Here is a 23,248-nt window from a genome sequence, read left to right as displayed (position 1 = left end):
AGCAGTGGCTTAGAACAGATGCTGCCAAGATGAATGATTAATGCACATTAATTGTGGTAAGGAGTTTTCTATTTCAAGTGTTTTCAAATGAAAACAAACAAAAACCCACCAACCACAAACCCACAAAAAAAAAAATAGAAGATTTGATAAAGAAAAAACCTACTCCTTCCATTCAAGTGCCTTTTAAATCTTTTTTATCCTTCTGAAAAACAAAAGAATTTGCATTTAAGTGACATTTTTAGTAAAACACATGGTCCACAGTGCTGGAATCAATTTCTGACTTTTCAATTGCCAATTTATCCCCATCCAACAAAAAGGAAAAAAGGGAAATGGGAAGGATACAGTCTGGGAAGAAATCAGCTTACAGCCAGCCCTAGCATACTAATAAACAGACTAAGCAACCCAGAAAGACTTTCTCTTTGGTAATACTGGTTTGACAGTACTTGTTATCAAGTAATACTTGACAACAGCAGTTGCGAGGGAATAAAAGCAACATCTGGTCAGGAAGTTTGGAATGGGGTTTCATTCATTCTCAGCTTTCAGAAATAAAAGACTAATGCTGGTCAGAAAAATGCTTTAGTTTGCATTTTCTTTTATCTGCATGTAGATTTGCAATGGGGAAAGGACAGAAAATAAGATGTGAATGCCAAAGCCAGACATTCTCCTCAAAGATTCACACAGAATATAAACACAAACACCCATAACCAACAAGCCACTGAGTACTGCTGCCTACCTGGAGAAAGAAGCTGGGACTCCTGCATCATTGGTTTGTGTGCAAAGCACACCATTGCCAGAATTGTGTTAAGTACAAGTAACATTACGTACATGCCGATTACCACCCAGCTCCCCCTGGAAGAGACCATTCACCTGGACAGCACTCAGACGCACACACAGAAACCCCAAAACCAAACAGGGGACATCCTCCTTTTCTGCCTTTCAAGAATTGTCTCTAAACTCAGATGTGAGGAAACTACCTCATTTATCCATGAGAACACTGAAATTTTTAAGTCAATCTCTGGTTAGGGTAAAGGTTAGAGAAGACATTTTTTGGTTTGATTTAGGTGTCAGTCCCTTCACTGTGAAGAAGTTGGGAGATTTATCTTTTTTATATTACTTTTTAAGGGGTGACTGATGCCCAAATCCACCCCTAGAATCTAAAGAGAAGATCATACCATTACAATTAACTAATCCAAACCCCCCAAATCAATGGAGAACGGGGAACATTAGTGTAAATGGAAGATTACCAGCTCCACTTAAAACATGCAATTAGGAGACTTCCACAGACTGGCACTCATGGTCCACAGACCAAACTCTGGTGGGGAGGAAAACTGACTTTGTTGTCAGAGGAACCCAGATGTGCTTCATGCCCAACACATTGCTGATTGTTTCCTTAGTAAAGAGAATGTTGCATCAATAAAGCTTTTACATTGAATCTGTAAGCTTTTCGTATTACTCCTTCACAAGAAACAAACTGCACGTAGAGACAGCAATAAAGCCTCAGACATAGGAAGTCACAATTACAAGTATCAGTCTCCATGAAAGATATCAGGTGTCAGCTTCAACAGGAACTTCTCAACTGCCTTGACAGAACCACAGGAAGACAGTGTCCCCATTCTCAATGCTAAATTTAGTCAAGACACAATGTACCAAGCAAAGCCTGGCCAAAGATTATATACAGCTGAATCTGCCAAGTTACCTAGTCTGAATTGTGAGCAATTAAATGAAGAAAACTTGAACTTTGATATCCATAGCAAGTGCTCTCTGTATAAAGTACAAAAGCTGAAACTGCCCCAGATTTCATATATTTTGTTTCCATAGAGACTTTTTATAGTTCTGCACAAACCACAACACTACTTCCTCAGCCCAGCCTGCAAAGCAAACTGTTGATTAACATAAAGGAAGATAGGGCCTCTTTTAATTGGCTTAAATCAGGAGAGCTCCCACTGGTAATGAAGCCAAATGGCCCCCAGGCCTGAATTTTATACATCCAAGGTAAAAAAAAAAAAAAATAAAAATTAAAATAATAAAAAAATCAAGCAATTTCAGGAAGAGTGCACAGCATCACGAGTTTCCAGCACCTGAGTGCACCCTCCAAAACACTACAAGGAAGAAGTGTACCAGAAGATGCAGAGATGTGGATCAAGGCTGGAGAAGTGAAGCCATGCCTATATAGAAGGTGAAGAAGCAGCAGCTGCCAGATCAAAATGAAAAGGAGATTGAAGTAGGAGGATAAAGTTAATACAAAGCTTAGCTCCAGTATGCACCATTTCCAGGTTGCCTAAATTTCTCTCTTACTGCTTGGTATCACTCCATCATTATATGGTCAGATTTAAGGCCTGCTGAAAACAAGAGGAGCCTGAAATTAGGGATTTGAAAATTTGTATCAAGGAATATGTTTGAGCAGAAAATCTTTTTTGCCATTATTTTTCTTAGTTGTTTCCTTTCAATAACGGCAACCAAATAATAAAGGGTACTAAGACTATGCTATATACAACAAGCAGCATTCCTGGTGGAGCAGCAGCAGCTCTGGAAAGATAATGTCATCAATCAGAGAGAAAACAAACTTGCTTTGTCCAAAGTGTCAGCGTTGGACCTTGCTTGGTTTTTTAAATGAATCTTTTCAAATTAAACCTTCAAAGAATGCAAGAAGAATATTTATTGCAAGCATTACTCAAAGTCTAGTGTTTCTTGAAAACAGATTTAATTAAATAGTGAGCCCCAATAAATATATCAAATAAATAATTTCTGTTTGAGAGACACAACCAGAAACCAGAATGAAACCATTGAAAACAAACATGAAAGAGTTATGGGAAACCTCTTTAACTTAATTTTAATAACCAGCTCCTAGTTTCAAAGCATTCTTGTGTTCTTCAGAAAGAGATGATTATTCTTTGGACCCATCTTCTACAGGAGCACATCATAAGCCTGTCACAGAACTTACCACACAGCACATCTAGGGACAAATTTCTATTTCTAAAGAAGTCAGGGTCAATTCTCTTACCCACCTCTGAGTCAGACTGTACCTACAGGAGAGTGTCTTGAGGGGTTAAACCCATAGGGTTGTATGTTGTTTACCTCTGCCTATTCTTACTTCTGTGCTGCTGGTATATCAAGAGTTTCATTTAAACTTCACTCCCATGTCTTTGCTAATATACTGGTTTAAATTCTCAGCTTCACCAGCTCTAGGTGCTATCACTAGGGAAAAAAGAAGGGAAAAGATGAATAAGAAGAGCCAACAACTTCTTCGTGCACCACAGCTGAGCTAGTGCTAGAGGTGCATTAAATGTGGCAGATTAAACTGTTAAAAACATTCCCTTTAGTGGAATATATGTGAATAATCGGTGATATCCTTAAAATCTCAGGACCCTGAGTTAAGCCTGGACTTTTAAAGCTCTTGAAGCAAGAGGAATCAATACTCAATTCACAAAGATTTTAGTCTCCCCAGGCTCTCCTGTCCCAAAGCATTGCACCTCAAACAAGCACACACATCTGAAATCCATACATTAGCACATGCAGCATTATTGCCCAGAGCTGAAACAGCATGTCACTGCCAGACCCCGGGCATGGCCAAACCCTGGACTTCCAGGAGTCACCCTGCATAGGTTGTCCCCACAGTGGTGGCACACAGCAAGACCAACCTGCACCACTTGTTCACCCACCTTTACACACTGGGTGCATTCAGGGTACCAGCTGACTTGCATTAGGGAAGACACACAGTGGCTCTGTTGTTACCAGCTAGCCTTCACAGAGATAATAAATCAGATTCACAAGGCTAGGTGAAAGCACATACCTATTTTCATGCAGCTCCCTCAAGCAAAAAGATCTTCAATGCAGAGCAGCCAGTCATTCAGCGAAGTCTTCCTGACCTTGTGCATGTGGGACTATTCAATTTCAGTTCAATTTATATATAAAGCCTCCTTAACAGAAAAGATTGCCAAGTCCATAAAATTTTTAACTGCATTTCACCCTGGACAGAATAAGGCAGTCAGTGCACACAGGTTAGGACCTGAAGAGTTTAGAAACGCATCATCACAGAAATACTCTTTGTGTTGTAGGAGTCTCACCTTGATGTCTTTTTTTAAAGGTAGGACTAAAAAAATTATTCTTAACAAAAGCTTTATTATTTAAATTGAATTTAAATTATCCAACCTTTATATGGTTGGATACCAGGGAGAAAAAATATTGTAAACACAACTTGACCATGCAAACACATGGAAAGGTGAGGGGTGGCAGAGGTGGTGCAAATAAATTACCACAGCTGAAATTGCTGTAAAAAAATTAAAAATAAATCTTAATATTCTACTGTCATAGGACAACCATCCCTCCAGAAACAGTGGCAGAAAAAGGAGCAGATCTTATAACAACTTCCAAAAGTTCCTGAGTTTATAGATGTAACATTATAGCTGCAGAAAAGTGTCTATGTGTAAGTAACCAAGAGGAAAAACACACTAATCTGTGTGGCATGAGATCTATTGGGCTTACTCAGATAGCCTTCAGGTCTTAAGAACAGGTCTTGAAGCAAAACATATTGTGAGTGAATGGAGACCAGACTGAAAAAAACCCAATGTGTGTTAATCACAGGGAATTTGCATTTGACCGACCCAACATCTTTCACTGTCAAAAGAAGCAAAGGAGAGCCGGACACTGTAACTTTTACCAAAGCAGTAGGTTGTATTTGCAATGATTACTTCCCAATTACTTCCTAACAAGGAGAACAGTTGTACATAGATGACATTTGCAAATTACACCAACTTTGTCGGCTTTAACAGGAAAGCAGAGGACTAGAGCATCATGTGGGTATGGATGACATTGAGTAGTCAATTAACAGCAGTGAAATTTAGATTTACAACAAAAATAGATTCATTTGGGGATAAAAGCTGAATTTCCATTATAAGCTACAAGCTTGTAGTTGGAAATGTTTGAGGAAAAGATGTGGATCCTGAATTATCATAATAAAGCCACAGAAAAGGTCACTGGTATCTCAGAAGAGGATCACAGTGACCTTACTCCAGAAGACGGACATTCAGCACCTGGAAGTACAGTAGTGCTAGATACCTTGTACAAAGCACCTGTGGGGTATTTATGCAAGATTTATGTAGTTCAAGCACAATTTAGAAAAGATGAGCTCATTCTAGAAGAGAGTAGGAGGAGGATTCGTAGCATGGTTTAAGTAATGGAAAAACTGCTTTATAAGAACTCAATGAGCTGGGTTGATTCAGCCTGTCAAAATGAACTCTAGGAGAGGATGCAATCCCTTTGTTTCAGGATTAAACAGTAAAAAGAGAAGAACAACTATTGGAGCTAAAACCAATGCTATAGGAAAGAGACACTGAATACACTTGTGCTGGAAGTCAGAAGGCAGGTTTTAGCTCTCAGAGGAACAGGGCTCAGGGACAACTGTGAAAGGAAAATCCAGTCTGCCTGGCAACAGCCTGTTCATTTGGCAAAAGGCTTGTACCATGTGCCTGTGCTGGTAGAGAAACCTGCTCACAGGCCTTGGTTCCTAAATCTTTTAAAAAAGGAAACATTTGGAGAGTGTACTAAACTTTCAGAGGACTACCAGACAGTTACTGAATTCCCCAGACAGCAATTCGCATCACAGTCCTGCAGCCAGTGTGGGCAGCCTTAAAAGCAATTACTTTTTTTTTTTTCTCTCTTCTTTTTTTTCTTTTTTTTTTTTGTTGTTGTTTTTGCACAGTTTGCCTGGCCAGCCCATAAAAAGAGGAATTACTACAGTGAAAGAGAAATTGATTATGCAGATAGTACTGTCCAATGCAGGAGGGAAACAAGCTAGAAAAAAATAGAGCAGAATAAATTGTTCTTGCAATCTAAGTGAGTAACATTTAAAGAAAAAACTCCAAGCAAAACACCCAGGAGATAAAAAAGAGAGAAGGGCAAAGTGGCCTTTTGCTTTTTTTTGGTCTTGTTTAAATTTTCCACCGTCCTTTTATACCTAAAGGCACACTTATGGGATTGGGGAGATTTTTCCCCCCCCTGCATGAGCATGAGCATCTTGGGAAAACACTGGCAAATAGCACCCCCCAAAAAAAAAAAAGAAAAGGCTGGAAAGGCTGTTTAGATGAAGAATCAATCAATGAAACTGTTCAGTAGGAATACTTACCTGCATCCTGTCTGAGATCAACATGGGAAGTATTAATATTGTATGTGCTCATCTAGTGGATAAGATACTCGAGCACCATTAAAATGCAAAACAGGCCCTACAACTTCTCCAGCAGTAAATAAATAAATAAATCTACTTTTCCATCTGAATTCCCTTTCTCCTGCAATGCCATCTACAGGAAACCAGACAGATAAAAGGGAAGGCAGAGACAAAGGGATGAGGTGACTGCGGGTACTGGCTGAAGCCAAAGATCCCCCCAGACCCTGCTAATGAAATGAATTGGGCTTTCCAATTTCTGAAGCTATTAGACGAAGAGCAAGCCTTGGCTCTGACACCTCACTGGTACTTGCATAATAAGTCGCGTCTGAACAGCAGATGACTCAGCAAGAGGATTTCCCATGACACCTTTCTAAGAAAGGTACCGTGTCTCTGTGCTATGGGTCTCAGGCTGCTGAAGAAATTTTCATGAATTGCATCTCTCCTTTTATGATTTAAATCTGCAAACACATGAAAGAAAAATCCTTAAGACATCCAAAGTTTGACAGGGGGAACAGAAGAAAAAGAAAAATCAGGAACTAAAATTTTCAGCAGGCACCTCCAGGCAAAGCAGCTCAGTGTCAGATGGGAATTTTGTTAGGGAAATATTTAGACCCCAATTCTCACCCTCATCCAGACAGTCTCCTTGCTGGGACCCTGGGTACTCACACAAACTAGCTGTAATTTAGGTCACTAATAATTTCTTCTCAAAGGAATTGTGTTTGTGAAAGACCAAGACTTTGAGACACTGGGAAGACTGACACTTCTGCACACTCAAGGTTACGCTTTTCACCATGAGCTTCAGCCTTGTTCTGTGCAGCAGCAGGGACCACAGTCACTAGCTCTTAATTCCAGAAGGGCTAACACAAAAATCAAACGGTGCCAAAACTTCAGCAATAAGTTGGCCACATGTACTACAGAGTACTGTATAAAAAAAATACTTTTTATCCTGCACAGTATTTAAACTCTTCCTCTTGTATCACAGCTCCCAATACTTCTAATGTAGACATTTTATCAGAGGGCTTAAGCTTTCTCAGAGTTCCCCTGGCCTTTAAAAGTTAATCTCAGTCAAACTGGAGGGAAAAACTGAACAAAACCAAAAACACTCCCACACAAACAAGAAAAGAAAAACTTTCAAAGGTCTTTGTGAGAAAACAGCTCGGAGTATTTTGTTTTGACAATCACTGGTTGTAGATTTTTTCCTGAAAATTTAGAGAACATTTTTAAGCCATACGTTTGATGAAACTTGCCGTAAGTAAGGCTATGTTAATAAATCTTGATGCTTCTTTTAAAAGGTCTGAGCAGAAATGGGAAAAAAAAATAAAATGCTATCCGGGTTTGGACGCTGCCTGAATTTTTCACTGGCATAACAACTTTAAAGGACCTTATAAGTAGCACACATTCAAGTGAATTTGCTTTTTTAGCAAAAAGTTAAAGAAAAGATAACTTCCTCTGGTAAAGGGAAGAGAGCAAAAGCTTTGAATGTGCTGCTGTAACACAGATTCCTGTGACTGACAGAAATCTCAATTCTGCGTGAAATCTATTGTTCAAGGATGGGCTTGCAGACAGTTCACTTAAAAGCAGGAAAGTCTTACCTTTTGTTCAAGGACAAGTGTTACCCAGACATCAAGAACTGAGAGAATGAGCAGCCCTGGTTCTGCACAGCCAGAGTACAGAGTGCAGCTGGGGTCTGTGGATGACTGACAATTTTAGGAAGACACGTTGCATCAATTTTATAAGGATCTTTCATCAAAAAAAAAAGAGTCATGCTTTCTGCCAGTTAATATAGTTTACTTTTTGTTTGTGTGTTTTTGGTGAAATTAATTTGCAGTGGAACTTGCAGACATTAGTTGCCTACAAGAAAGCGGCTCTTCCCAACATCTACTCTATAGCTACACCTAGGCAAGGGTCCACCAGAGGTAGGAGGATGGATTGGGATGTAGTTATAAAAATATCACCTTTACAAACAAGAACTTAGAAAGCCTGCTGGGAAGTCTCTGCCAAAGGTGTGACAGTTCCCAAGGCTCTACTTATGAAATAGTGCTTTGTATTTCAGAAGGTAAATGGAAAGCCTGAGTCATCCCGAATCAGCCCTACTTTTCAAGAACAGAGTCCTGATCAATATTTTTTAATGAGAGTCACCAAAATAACAGTCCCTAGTTCCTCCTTTTCCAGGTGAAACTTGAAACATTCAATTTATCACTGCTGAAGAGGATTTGTGTACCTGCTGATTATAAGCACAAATGCTATTCCCAAATTTTTCTTCAACAATCCCCAGAAATTTATCTCCTAAAATGGGATTTCTGTAGTTCTTACAGAAGCAGCCATCAGGAATTTGAAAAGTACATTAAATGAGAAAGACTACTTTACATCCTCTAATTTCTAAACTCATAGAGCAGCTCCTGGGTCACCGCCAGCTCCCCACCAAGAACACAACAGGAACCTTCCAATGCCTCTCCCTTGCCCTTCAGCTTTCAGCCTTTATTGATGCAATTGCAATCGGAAGACGTCCATGTACCAGCCACATGCCAGCCTCAGTGGCACAGCAGTGGTGACGGTGGTGCAGTGGCCATGTACTGACACAGCGCACCAGACCATGCTTAGGAGCACAAGTTCCCTCTTCCTGCAGGGCTGATTGTATCGTATTTATTTTCTCATATAGGCAACATCTATCTCCTCTTGTTTATAATAACAATTATTAATGGAAAAAACTCCCACAGAGTTCAGATAGATTGCTTTGGTTCCCCTCACTAGTTTGCAGGATGGTTGTTCCACCTGCTCTAAGCTTGGCAATATCCATGTCTCTTATCTTCCCATCCAAAACCCCAACACCTTTCACCTTCTGTGTTGAAGCCAATTTGAACCAGTGCTACAGAAACAGGCACCAGGACATCTGTAAGTGTAGTACAGAGGCAGATAAATCTTTCATAAAGCAGCTACTCTGCTGCACAGACCTGACCACAGGCTCTCCCAGCAAAGCCGCCCCTACATGGAAGAAAACATCTCTTCAAATTGCAACCCCAGGGGCGGCAAAGGTTGTTTTCTATGGTGACTCTCAAACTCACAAATGCTTTTGTTCTTTTAAAGCATAAAACAGCTAATCAATTTACAGAGACATAGATGATGCCTCATCCCTAAACAGCCTAAGCTCTCCCAGGCTCACAGAGGAACACTGTATTTGTGGCCCACACGCGTGACTCTGACCTACAGCTATGCGCAAGCTAGGGGATTTTAAATCTACTGGGACCCAATTGTGTAACTGCAGTTCATGCAAGTATGCACTACAAACTAGTGCTGACAGTAATATGAAGCCCTAAATATTCAATAACACTAGTACATCATAGTGCACAATTCTCAGAATGAGCCAAGACTGTTTTAATTTGTTCTGTCACAAAACGAGACCAGTGAAAATCAGAAACTACTGTAATAAGAACGAACTAGAGCTACTGCTTAAAATAGATAAATTTGAACCCAATTTTTATCCTTTGTAGAGTGGTTTTCAGAGAACTCCAGATTCAGGGGCTAAGTTTAGACTACTGCCATTGTTTTTAAATCTGTTCTAGAAACTCCTCTATGCATATGGAAGAGTTTCAGCAAAATACAACAGTTATGTCAACAAAAGACTGGCAACTGCTGCAAAGCCATGATTATCTCCTAAGGTTTGCAGAGTGGTTAATTTGCCAAAAAGCTCATTAGAAGTAATTCCAGCTACTGAGCCAGAGAAGGGTGGTCTCTGTGAGCACTGGGACTTTGAAGTGGGTTCAAAAGAAATGGGTTCTCCAAAAAGAGAAAGCAGAGGTTCAGCTGCAGGGGCTAGGAGCAGGCTTACACCTGCTTCTCAGCTAGACAGGCACTGGCATCTGGGGGAAACAGGCACCCACCTCCTTCTAGGTGGAAAAACATTGGAGAGGTGCTTTGATTCTGCGGACACTGCTATTTTTTGGCAATCCTTTATCTACTAGCAGAAAAGAATGCTGTATTCCTTCACTGGGAGAAAAAAGGACAGCAAAAAATGCAAGATAAATCATACTCAACGCTATCCTTAATCCATTCTGCTAAAAAGATGGCTAGACCAAAAGATGTCCATGTACTAACCTTGATTAAGAGGTTATTTGTGCCCAGTATACTAAATAAAATAAATTTCAAGAACAGATCAGCCTTAAAAAAATATTACTATTGCTTGACTGCCAACATCAGAGCATGGTTTGGCTTTTGGCTAAGCCAGGAGAAAGGCAAGAAGAGAGTTTAAGTAATTCAGAGCACAACTTCCTTTTGGAAAGTTACTTTAAAAATCAAAGGTCACAGTATTGTCCTAAGTAAAAGGTTTTTGTAACTCATGCTCCATTTTTATTCCATGAGCCTTTAGACATGAGATTTTTCTGATGGCTTACTCTATGCTTAGTACATCTCCAAGCTTCCCAAACTCCCAAAGTAAGTTGAGGGGAAAAATTTAACCCTAAAGGATGTCAGCACTCAGCTTTCAATTACTGCTGGAGAAAAGGTGCTTTGCAGGTGATTTGCTCACTGCAAATCTTTGCCTAGGCAGTCCCTGATGTCAAAAAGTACCAAATGAGACTTTGCAAAGTGCCTGTAAAAGAGGACATGGCATCACAAGTCACAGGTTTAGGCTTTTCTTGCCTGGAATTAGCACTCTATTGTAAGGTCTCTGAGGAAATATCAGCATGTTTTGCAAGCATTTCCATTTAACTTGAAAACCCTTTCCACTCACCACACCATGTTAGGTTAAACTTGCATTTTAACACTGGAGAAAATGGAGCCAACTGAGAAGAGCACTTAAAGAGCTGCCCTAAATAAATAAATAAATAAATAAATAGTCCTACACAGTTTTCTCTTGAAGAATGATGGCTCAGCAGCACTGCCCTGGTTGTGTAAATCTTCCTAAGGGCTACTCTTTATATCAGCCCATACCATAGTTTCAAGGAACAACAGCTGATGTAGCTGTACTGTTAAGTTACTGGGGTTCATGGTGATGTGACTTGATGGCAGCAGTGCCAAAGGAAGTCTTGGTTTGGTCACCACAGTGCACAGGGCTTTGTGCCTGTGCTTACGGAATGGGAGTCAGCACAAGTATATCAATTCCTGGTCATCAGCTACTTCAGAGGAGCCATAGGGCACACAGGTCTGGTAGGATGTGGAAGAATTTCTCAGATATTTTTTTTGGTGTGGAGAGAGAAAAAAACAAAACGACAAACAAAAAAAAACCACCCCAAAACACTAAACAACCCACCAAACCCCAAACCCACAAGCACTGAAAGATGAGGTTAAGTGTAATGACAGCTTTTTCAGCCCAATATCAAGCCTGGCACAACAGCCCAGATCCAGCACTTCTAAGTTCTGTTATCTTTAAAGAATGTTAAAAAAAACACACACACAAAAAAAAAAAAAAAAAAAAAAAAAAGAAAACCCAACCAAAAAACAAGAATAGGTTTTTGTATTCTATGGGTGTGAAATGCAAATGCAAGCAGCTAGAAAAGTTTCACAGACTGTAATGCCTTTGCAAACAGCCCCCAAGGCTGATTTTTCACACATTGCTGGTCTAAAAACAATCTCTATTCAGAAGAGCTATTCCTTAGGGCTTGTAATAAAATTTTTTAGCCATCTCTGATTCAGTGCACTTTTAATCCCATAGGAATGGCTGTCATTTGAGGAACTCGTAATGGATGAGAGGAGAGCCTATGCCCCATTCTTACAGGCGAGAAAAAAAAAAAAGACACCCAAAAAACCCAGCAAAGCCTAGCAGTGTAATTCACTCAAGATGGTTTATACTTTAACATTCTACTTCATTGCACTTCATTGTCATTGAGAAGAAGGTTTTGAACATTCCCCTCAAACACCTCCTTCTATCAGTAATTGTTGTGGACACAAAACACATTTTCTTTTTGTCATAATACAGCAAACTGTTTCACCTGCAGCCTCTCAAATCTCCCAAGCCATCCTGGTCATTCAGTTGTAAGGAAAAGCATTGTGTCCTTGAGCTCAAAGAATAGGCAGCATGCAAATAAATGAAGCAGATGCAATATAGCTCTTACTCTAGGTAAAAAGTAGCAGCTGGTCATGTACACAGGGATTCTTTTTCATTGTGAAACACTTCAAGACATAACTGAAGTTTCTCCATTAATATTTTAGTTCAGAGAAGGGGTATGCTTTAGAAGCAAATCTCCCACCCATTCTTCTTTACCACACTTTCGTTTGTACTGTGGAGCAGTCTCTAAGTGCAAGAATTGGTTTCCTTTCAAATGAAACCAGACTGCAAAATGTGCTCCAGGTACACACTTCTGTTCTTCACCTGCTTATAGGTGTTCCTAGTACAGGACTAGGTCAGAGGTAGTACAAGGCAACTGCAGCACACATGCTACAAAATGCATGTAGTAGGCATCAGCTCCTCAGCACCATGTTGTTCTACAGATCTGCTGCTGTTGGATTGCCTACTAGGCACAGCGCAAAGAGTAACTGCTATTAAGTTGAGCTCCTGGGAGGTTGGATACTTCTCTGTGGGATCTCCCAGCAGCAAGTGGCTGAAACCCCATTTATGTATATTCACTTGGAGATCAGTGGAGATTATTCTCCCTACCAATCTGTTCAGAGTTAAATTCTATTCAAGAGTATTCTTAAAGAATAGGATAAAAATTAGGATTAAAAAGAAAAAGAAAATAAATGCAGTTATATCATAGATGTGTATCAGGGTCCTATGAAAGAGAAGTCTAGCAGATTCAGAGCTCATGTCAGTAAAGACTTCAATTCCATGTCTACTGGTAGCTGAATATTGGTGTGGATTTCAGTAAAAAGTAGCTTTATAAATGAAGGAATGATAGCTAACATCTAACTAGAGGCAACAGGACAAACCCCTTAACATTACTGTTTACTATCAGCAATCTCTACTATCAGAATAAATTGCCTAATGAAAAAGACATACATACACACAACTTTATCTCCTGCTAATGTTGTGATATTTTTGCCTTTAATAATGGGATAAATCAGAGCTTTAGGGCATGTCCTACTGTTCAAACAAAAGACTTAGTCTGCAATAAGCTCCCATTATGAGAAGCCAAAGCCACAGTCTCTCCCTGCAGGATCTCTCTCAATGAGGCTATATCTAGACTAAGCCCAAGAACCTACTTGTGGGTCAAGTAATCTTAAACCTGCTGACTAGGGAAAAATGGGGACATTCAGTGTTCAGTTGCCTTCAGCACTTTACAAGATGCCTTCACTTGTCTGATGGGTACAATTGTGCTGAGAGTTCTCTGGCTGACTCTGTGCAAAGCCTTTCACAAACAAACCTGACTGTTTCCTGCCTGGTCAAAAAATGGATCAGCAACAGGTTCACCAACAGAATAGGCAAGGATGTGGGGGAAGAGGACATAGTGCAGCAACAGTGCTCAGCAAAGGACATACCACGTCTTTCACTGCAAGGACAGAAGGACCCCGACATCCTGGGACAAACCACAAGATCCACCCACTGCTGCCAGCTCCCTGCTCTTGACCATTTCACAGGGACGTGACATCTAAGTCAAAATACTCTAGATGCCATGAATCTAAATTCAAAAGGAATAAAACATTTCTTTCTTCTATTTGCCTATGCAATGATTCTCTTGGTTTGCTCGACTCAGGAAAGAACATTATCTCTGAAGCATTCAGAAAATATCAGTGAGGTACAAAAAGATCAAGTAGCCACCCTCAGCTGAGCTATGAAAGCAGCATTTTAGCTCAACCTAAAGGTAGCACATATAACAAAAAGTAGACATTTTTCCTGTGATATCATCAGCCTTAGTATATTTTTCTCTTTTTACTTTTAAAGAGCTGCAGAAAAGTAACTTACAATTATCGTGTCTTCAATTAAACATGCTGTGGGGCTTTTGAGGGATCCAGCATGAAAATGTTGTCTGAAAAAGAAAATTGACAAGCTGCTAAGAGTTAGTGGTAAGTTAATTAAGTGAAGATTGACAGATTGTGACAAACTATCATGGGATTCCTAGATCCTCTTCTCTAGATAAAGTGCTCTAACTGATGATGAAGGTAATGCAAAGGAAAAAGCATCAAAAGCTGGTGTAGCTGAAGTGTGTCATATCAGGATTTCTGTCAAATGAGCCAGAGCTCTTGATCTCCAATATATTTTGTAAAGAAAGTTATGCTCTGAACAAACAGCACACATTGTAAAAGAAAGCAAAATGGAAGCTTTTTATGCAATCAAAAATTTCAAAATCAAAAATGAATTACTGAGCAATTACTGCCCCCCACAGTGGTAAGACTGCTGGCAATGCTTAAGTGTATAGACTTTTTTTAAATGATCATTTAAATGATCAAAATCCTCTTTCTCCATAAACCACTTCAGCTGGCTAATAGAAATAAATGGTTGAATGCATTACAGTGGATCGCAGCCTTTCAAGCCATAGCCGTCTCCTAAAGTCAGCAGTTTATGAATAAATAAAGTAACAGAGTTCTCATGAAACTTGCAAATAAAGAAACCACCCTGCTTAAGATGAGGCTATTCACATGTCAGTAATTACCTCCAAGAATTCAAATACACAGCATCCCAGCTCTGTCATCTCTCAATTTTGACTTTTCCCCCTCCTCCCTCGCACTCCATTGATTAAAAAGTATAGTCTTTTTATTCAATTTGGTTTTGGGAACCTTGTTACATTTAAGAGCATGCAAGACGGGCTCCCTGCATGTCCCACATAGGGAAGTTCCCTCCACCCTGGGCACCTGGGACAAGGTAAAAAAAAAAATGGGCTCCAACACCACCTCCTATTTCTAGAGCTGCCTGCAGAGTCCCCCTGCAGCAGGAGGTGTTCCTATTTACACTTGTTAAACATGGAGATTATGTATTCTACCTTATATCTTTGAACAAATCCACTCTTTTAAAGGATGTGTGGGGACAGGTTTCCTGCCAAAAAAACAAACAAAACCAGTCCTCAAGACAGTGCCTCACCTCCACATTCCCCTTGAAAGCTCTGATATTTCTTGAGCACTGTACAGGTGCTCAGCAAAAGTGTTTGGCTTTAATGAAAAACTAAGGGGAAAAAAGGTATAAACCTGTCAAACAAACAAACTAGCTATCTAAGGGATCTAGCCAAAAGGAACAAGCCTATTACAGGAATCATTTCTGCACCAATATGTCACTGCACTCTACTCTGTGCATAATTATTACCTAAGTCCAGCCATCCCATGCATTATTAATAGGACTAGCCAACCTCAGGTCCCCATGCAGCCCTAAAGCAGATATATTAAATATTCCCAGCAGCACACAGGCAACCATCCATGATCAGCAACAGACTATACAGTTAAGTCAATGCCTCTTTTTCAAGAGTTTTGTTCTGGTGTGATCAACAAGGCTGCTCTCACCCATTGTCCAAACTGCTTTTACTGTCAAACCTGAGCAGCATTTCCTCATTTCTCTATGAAGCATACAACTTTACCCTTTACTGGGAGAAATACAGTCTTGTGTAGATGCTAAAGGGTTCTGGGAACAGAAAACAACCTAAGCAAATTGACAGCAGAAAAACAAGAGGTGGTAGGGAGTCAGCGCTAAAGGATTAAAATGGGAGAAGGGGAAGGAAGAACAATGCTCTTACTGCTGCTGAGGGCAGTGGTGACATTTGTATGCTGTTCATGTGTCTGCCCTGGCTATAAACTTGTTACTTAATACAGGCATATTTAAATCAATCTCCCAGTTTATAATTCAGCATTACTCAGATCTGGGCAACTACAATTCTTGCCCCTTCTAAATTTGCTTAATACTCCTCTAGCCACTATTTCTAACTGCTGTGCTTAGTTGTAGAGTGGTGGTTTTCCAGAACTCCACAGCTTTAGTAAAATCCTTAAGTGAAATGCTGTTTTTCCACAAATGTGAAGGCCCTTTCTCATGAGGGGACATGGACCAGGGCCAACATGCTCCAACTGCAGGGAAGGGAATTTCTTTCTCAGAAGAGGATCTGGATCCAAACCATTCCCTCAGAAAACACACAAGTATTACATAAATACATGACATTAGACAGTGCAAATTGTAGTGCTTCTTGCATCCCATGTAAGGTGTGATTATGGGATGATTCAAATTAGCAGGCCTGGAAGTTTAAATGCTTCAGCAGCAAGTCAAGAAAATACCCACAAGTTAGATGTTAGGGGAATATTTGCTATGAAAAAATTCAGCTAGATATTTACAGGGGCAAGCAGTAATAGAAATGTGAATATGCCTTGCAAAAAAAACCCAAACAAACCAAAAACAAAACAAATAAAAAAAAAGTGAGGAAAGGGTGAAAGTCTAAATAATGCCATGATATTTAAAAATGTATTCTTTTCACTGTAGATTACAAAGAGCAGAAAGAACAAGAAACACAGAAGAGATGCCTGTGCTGGAAAGCAGCAGGAAGTTTACAGCCTTGCTCGACTGACTGCTGTCAGAGGAGCAGTACGGTATGTTAGATGCACACTACTGTTTTTGTCTAACAGATACCACACACCTGAAAGACAAAGATATCAAGCTAGCCCTTGGGCTCCTGCTTGTTGCTGGGAAGCCTGGAGTATTTGACATTTCCTATCAGTAAATATAAAGCCTGAAAGGTTTCCGAATCACAGTGGGAGGCATGGCAAGTGGATGAGTAGATTTGCTGCAACATATGGTTTGTTGGAGGAGTGAGACACTTAATGTAATAGTTATCAATACCCGCATGTGTATTTCAAATAAGATAAAAGTTAATTAGTTTCAAATTCCATCCTCCTTTTCTGTTAATATTTTTTTTTTTTAAATCAGTCTGTGAACTACTGGCAAAAAAATCTAGCACCAAAATCAGGCTGTGTGAGAACTTGAAGTAATCCTCCCAGTGACACTCTTCACAAAACAGCTATCTTGAACTGCTGCTATCATGTTTGTAATTTACAGCACGAAATACAATTTTGTGAATTCCTCTCCCACAGCATGACAAATACCTCCAGTGCAATATTATAAGGGGGCAGGGTGGGAGTGATTCAAAACAGGCTGTTTTCAGTTTCAACAATCTAAAGATGCTATTAGCAGATTACCCAAACAATATATTATTGCTGAACTAAGATGTGTTCAAAAACACTGAGTCATGCTTCTAAATTAAAGAAATTAGTTTGAAATTATAAATATTCTAAATAAACTCCAGCACAGGTTGGGTTCTTTGTCAGTTGCTGTAATCTTCCATAAGCCACATTACTCATGTTTCCACTTGTTCCTTGCATGAACAAGGGGTAAAATGTGAAAGAGAGGGGGAGGGGAAAGTGGGATAGAAGTCAAGTTTTGGAAAAATAAAACCAGCAAGTATCACAGTAACATTAAAAGCCTCACCCAAGAGAATTGTTCTCAAAGACCTGCTTTTGGGGGATTTTAGTTCAAATTGTGGCCAATGGCAGGGGCATAACCTGCAGTAGATTTGAAGGGTTAGAAAGTATCTTGCTAGGATGTGTAGTAAAATGGGCAAAAATCAAACATCCCAAGGCAACAGTTACTCATACAACTGAAAAGAGCCGGCTTGCAAGCAGCTTGCTGTTTACTGCAGGGATCTTCATTCTTGAGAGTTAGCCTTACATTTCAAAGTGTATTTTTAAATCCGTGAGCATTAGACAAAAGACATGGGGGGGGGAATAAAAAAGCTATTTTGGTTCTGCTTTTATTTCTGTGGTTTGTTAGACATTGTGGGAGTGTAGAGAGATAAGATAAGCCAGTCTCAAAGCCTTCTCTTATGTTTATATCCAGCCAGACCTGCTGTTTATCACTCTGCCATTTAACTCACTCTCTATTAAGAAGAAAAGATGAGGGGAAAAATTAGTCTGGCTGCAGCTCGAACAGCTTCCTTAGAGGAATGTGATGCATGCAGTAAGAAGGGTTGTTTGAGGGAGAACTGTGAGCTGAGCTACTTATCTAAGGTAGCCAGATCTTTGGAGGCTGAAGAGTAGGGCTGGTTATCACAAGAGCACAGCCTGCTACTTTTGTCTCTTTGTCTCCCTTTAGTTTATCTCCCATTTTAAAGCTCAGAGCCCCCATCAATACTCAAAGGATGGTGCACATTTTTGTTTTAGTGGTTATGATTCTCATGCTGTCTCAAGAAGAGGAAAAGGAATCTGGATATCCATATCTCTCTAGGTTGTCTTGTATTTTTGGTCCAGGAGGTAGGTCTTGAACACACAGAATGTCCCTGCCTGTGTACAGAAGAAACCAGTCCTTTGGAAATGTTTCTCTGTATTTTGCTCTCCTAACAGCCTCTTGGCTAAATCCCTGAAGTTTTGGGAGAGACAGAAAAGCTTTGACACAAAGGCAGAGGCTGTTCTAGGAATACCTTTGCCCTGAAATGCATTGACCTCTTCTAGCACAACTCAGCCCTCGCATGGTGAGTTAAAGTCCATCTCACACCTGTGTCCTACTCAAACAGAAAAAGGGATGACCTTAGTAACAAAGAGTTGTCTCTGACACGAAGCTATACTTTGATATTTCACCCATGCTGTAAAAAGGGTAACAAGCAGCAGGGAAGATGGTGGACTGAATGCAGGAGGTGGGAAAGTGCCAGTAAGGAACTCTGTTTCAAAGAGAAAGATTTAGGATAAAGATCCTGCTCACTGGTCATGAGCACTGCAGAAATATACAAAAAAAAAAAACCCTCAGTGGACAGAAGGTGATTGCAGAGAACCGAGCAGAAATTGGACAGATAAGGTAATAATAATCAACTTTGGTCCCCCTATGATTATTGTCTGTATTGTACTGTCTACTCGTCGTCTGGATATGGACACAAATGAAGGAACAGGTTAGGGGTTCCCTTTGACTCGGAAGCAAAGAAGGGAGTTTTTCAACATGCATCATCACTCTTAAGGAATTCATGACATTCCCAGAAGCAGCAGCTTGCTGCAGACACACTCTAGATTTCCAGGTCTAATCCAGAGCCACACATTGGGGTGTAGAAGTTATGTTCCAGACTTGATTCTGATTTTCTCAAATAGGCAGAATAATAAAGCCATCCATTTTAGGCACTGACACTAGCTGTATCTCTAGTACACATGCTGGAATTTGCCAGCATTTCTTCTTTCCCTGCTTTACATTTCATTCCTCCCACAGTTCTTTGGCTTCTGAGTAGAACATATCCCTGCTAGCAATGATGTGCTGGATTGCAGCCCTTTAAGAAAGGGCATGCTATCATGGTGACTATGTGTCTTGAAAAGGGGAGTTCTGATAGTCCAGGGTCATTGTAACCAATTACACCATCCAGGTATTCAATGATCCTAACCTTGACACTGAAATAGTGACTGGCTGCATTCTCCTACACAGTCTCCCTATTCCACCTGTTTTTTCAGAGGAAAGAATACATAGACCACCCCTGTATCATAAAAACCTATTTCATGCTGTGCACACGGAGCTGCTCTAAGTTACTCTTGGTTTCTGACTAAGTCAAATCCCTGAGGAACAGTCTGGAAATAGGAAATGAGGCTGACAAAGAATTAAGAAAAATGCTGTCCAGGGGAAATATTGGCTCCAGCTTAACGTTTCTAATTTCTCTTTTCATCTTAGTAGCAGCAGTGGGGAAGAAAAGGTCCTTGGTTCTCACACCCTTTCCAATAATAATAATTTTCACACAGCACCTAAAAAAGTCTTAGGCTGTACTAGTAGAAAAATCAAGTAGAGATGACTACAAGAATTCTTGGAGTGGTTATCTCAAGTGAAGTTTGGTACTGTAGCAGCAGACAATGAAGCAACAGAGAAGACATTTTAAACAGAGCATTCAAGCACATGCTTTCTAGTTAAGTAACTGTTCAGAAATCACAAATGCCAACTGAAAAAAAGCTCAGAACAATTATCCACAGGCATGAAAACACATGGTAAACCCTGCCTATGTAACAGGAGGAGAAAGTATTAAGACAACTGTGCCGGGACACACAGATTGGGTCCCAGGTCTATGAGGATTTCAGGCTGGAGGCATCAACACCTGCATCTTCTTCTGGAGCATGCTCTGACACCTCTCTCAGCCTCACTGTTGTCATAGCAATAGAGAAGATGGCCTATGTCAATAAGCCAAACAACTCATGGCTGTTGTACTCTGCAAACAGCCTCCCATGTTCAGAGAGAAAATATTTAACTCTGGAGCATATTAAGAGGAGGGAAAAGAATCAGCAGCAAGCTACACCCTCAAGCATTCAACTGAGATTTCTGCTTTTCTCAAGTAATCTCTTCAGGCTTATATTGGCTGGCAACCAGCCTGTTTGCCTTACTTACTCTGGAACAAATAGCTGGCCACAGAGTTTTACTTGGAGGGCAGCTTGAAGGGAAAGTATTTAGCATCTACTACACCTGCTGAGTAGGTATGGTTCTGTGCTATTTCTACTACACATCTTCCAAGTGCAAGGCATTCCACAGTCATATGCTCTACTTAACCTGGCATTAAAGATCATTCATCTTCCACACGCAAACCTTCCTGCAATTCCTAGCCTAAACATGTTTCCAGCTTTATACTAACACTGTCTCTCATTGCAAAACACTTTTTTTTCCTTCTTCCTCAGTGTTTTCTCTATCAGATAATAATCTCCATCTCTATTACCCTTTCACTTTTGACAGTCTCTATACCTCCCAGCCTCCTTCATCCTCTGTCCCACTCTCTTTTGAACAAGCAATAGAAGGACAAGGAGGTTGTCAGGATTTTTTTGCACGCAACATTCTAGACCACCTCTGGGGATTGCCTCCTACCTTTGGCTGACTCAGTTCATCTAGAGCACTCCCAGCTGTGCAGGGTCATGGCCAGGCTGGATAGCAGAGGACAAATCCTGCCAGCAAAGTTGCAGCACATCAAGCAGATCTCAGTAAAATATCACCACCAACCAAGTTCAAAACACAGAAAAGTCTGAACAGCACCATTACCTTTTGTTCAGGGAAAGCAAGCAGCTTGTGAGGCCTTTAGGACTCCCAGACTGCAGATGCGATTGAAAACAGCTGAGGAGGCACAGCCAGGTGAATGAACAACCCCACACTAAACTCTAAAGGGATGCGGTTCTACTTTTCTTTTCTTACGAGGGCCACTTGCCTTTAAGTGACTGATTTTCAATTACATGAAGCATTTGTATCAGTTTGAATTTGCAGATCTGCTGGATTGTAGTAGTTAGAAAGGCCTGAAAGCACAGTAACGATAGTAGAGGTTGCAGCCAGTTTTCTAGACTGCATTGTGCACAGTTACTGTAGGGGAAAGGAGGGAGTTCAGCATGTAAGGATGTATGGATGTATGAAAATTTGTTTAGCAGCTACATTGGTTCTTTACACTAACTTGTCTATTTACCTTTGACTTCAGGAACTCAGTGATCTATGCTTACTGTCACTGCAGATAGATGAATAGAGGATTCCTAATTTTTAGGAACAACTTGGAGTAATTCTGTTTCTTTTAAAAGAAGAATATGACAGTCAAAGATGAGAAAGAAAGGAAAGCCTACAAGAGCTTAAAATTCAACACCTTAACCCAAGTTTTGACTACTACACTTATGGTATGCTTAACCAGCCCATGCACTTTTTTACCAGAACAGCTGCATTTTAGTCCTTCTTCTGATCTTGTCTTATAAACATCAGGTCATATTTCTAACTATTCATCACTAACCTAAGGATCAGTCCCTAGCCTCACCTTAAATTAAGGCCAGCAGTTTAACACTAGTACAGTCATCCAGGTGCCTGTTATTTAACCACATGCACCTGGAAGGATCCAATCCTGGCCAGCACGAATTCCCCACAATACAATCAACATCAAAATTAACCTACTGGTTACTGGTTGTTTTTTTTGGTTTTTTTTTTTTTTTTTTTTTTTTTTTTGGGGGGGGGGGGGGTGGTGTGTGTTTATTCCTGAACTATTTTTTATTTCTAAATCACATGTCATATTTTCTAAAGACATTTCAATGTTTTTATTTTGACAAGTTTTTACAGAAAGGTAGATCTTTTCCTCTCCCAGTTTACCAGATCAGCTCCTACCATTGCAAGCATCTCATGCAACTTGTTCCCGTGTATCAGGATTTTTAATTCAGTTGTCCTTTTGCCTCTCTACCTTTTTCTGTAATACAACAAATTTTTCCTGCACAAGACAGAAGTATTGGTGTGATTGGTGTGAAGGAACTCTGCAATAGAGCTGTTCTGGATTTAACACTGTGAACCAGGATCTGACCCATTAATGCTGGAAGCAACCATTATTATTAAAATGGGGCATAGTGGAGTTGCTAATATTCAGCTGACATGAAGTAAAAAAATGCTACCTGAAAAAAAAAAGAATACCATCGTCATCACAGACTATATATCCTCAGAAAGAAACTGGAGGATACTATTCAAACCTAGTCCAGATTAGTACCCACACTAACACAGGATGAAGTTGTACGTGTTACACAGGCCCTTTTGCTTATTTCAGCTGTCTGGATACTCACTGTTCAACCATTTTGATTTTGTGCTCCACATCTCAACACGAGAGGAGAAAAGTTTTCATTTGCTGGGATAGTGCTCAGGCTTTTATTACACAGGCAGCAATAGGAAGAAAAGCGTTTTCAGGTTTAGTGGGAGAGAAGTGAACAATGATCTCAGACTGAAAGCAGCTATTCTCATGATGCTATGGCCTTGGCATTGCCCTGTGCAGTGTGGTGCCCCTGAAGAATCCTCTGCAGTCAGCGAGCTATTCTCAGATATTGCACTGCTGACATATCCATACCCAGGTGAGGATGGGAATGCTTTTTCTTTTGGACTCAGCAGTCCCAGTTTCAATTCATAATCCTATTTTTCTTCAATTTTGCCCCCGTGTGGACTACATGCCCCACAGCTGTGTTACACCACAGATACAACCACTGTGACTGGTTCCCCACCTGCGCTGCTTGCTGTGGTTGGCACTCCCAGCAGCATGGATTTTGCATGGACCTGGGCCAAGCGGAACTCTCCCAGCCCTGGACCTGCAAACTAGAGAGATGGTTTTGCCCCATCTTCACTAATGGATGTCAGATCATCATTCTGAGTGCATCAGAAGGCATAACAGCCTAAGGGAGGCTGGGTTCCAGACCTGCTTCAGAGGTTACTTCCCAAAATGCATTCTGCTGATTCATCCCCTGCTGACACTGCTGACT

At 40.4% G+C, this 23,248-nt stretch overlaps 1 long non-coding RNA gene across 1 annotated transcript; it reads right to left on the bottom strand.

Annotated features, from left to right (window-relative positions):
- Window positions 1-14,008: 14,008 nt before the first annotated feature.
- LOC134157373 (uncharacterized) lies at window positions 14,009-21,919 on the bottom strand. Its single transcript, XR_009962299.1, has 3 exons — window positions 20,862-21,919; window positions 15,010-15,062; window positions 14,009-14,058 (listed from the first exon to the last, which is right to left on the bottom strand). It is a non-coding gene; the product is annotated as an uncharacterized LOC134157373 (long non-coding RNA).
- Between the last annotated feature and the right edge of the window lie 1,329 nt (window positions 21,920-23,248).

Source organism: Pezoporus occidentalis, unplaced genomic scaffold, assembly GCF_034315485.1.
Source record: "Pezoporus occidentalis ecotype Australia unplaced genomic scaffold, CSIRO_AGI_Poc_V1 ctg95, whole genome shotgun sequence".
In the NCBI taxonomy this organism is placed as follows: Eukaryota; Metazoa; Chordata; class Aves; order Psittaciformes; family Psittacidae; genus Pezoporus; species Pezoporus occidentalis.
The sequence above is the reverse complement of the archived record's forward strand: the minus strand, read 5'-3'. Positions and strand labels throughout refer to the sequence as shown.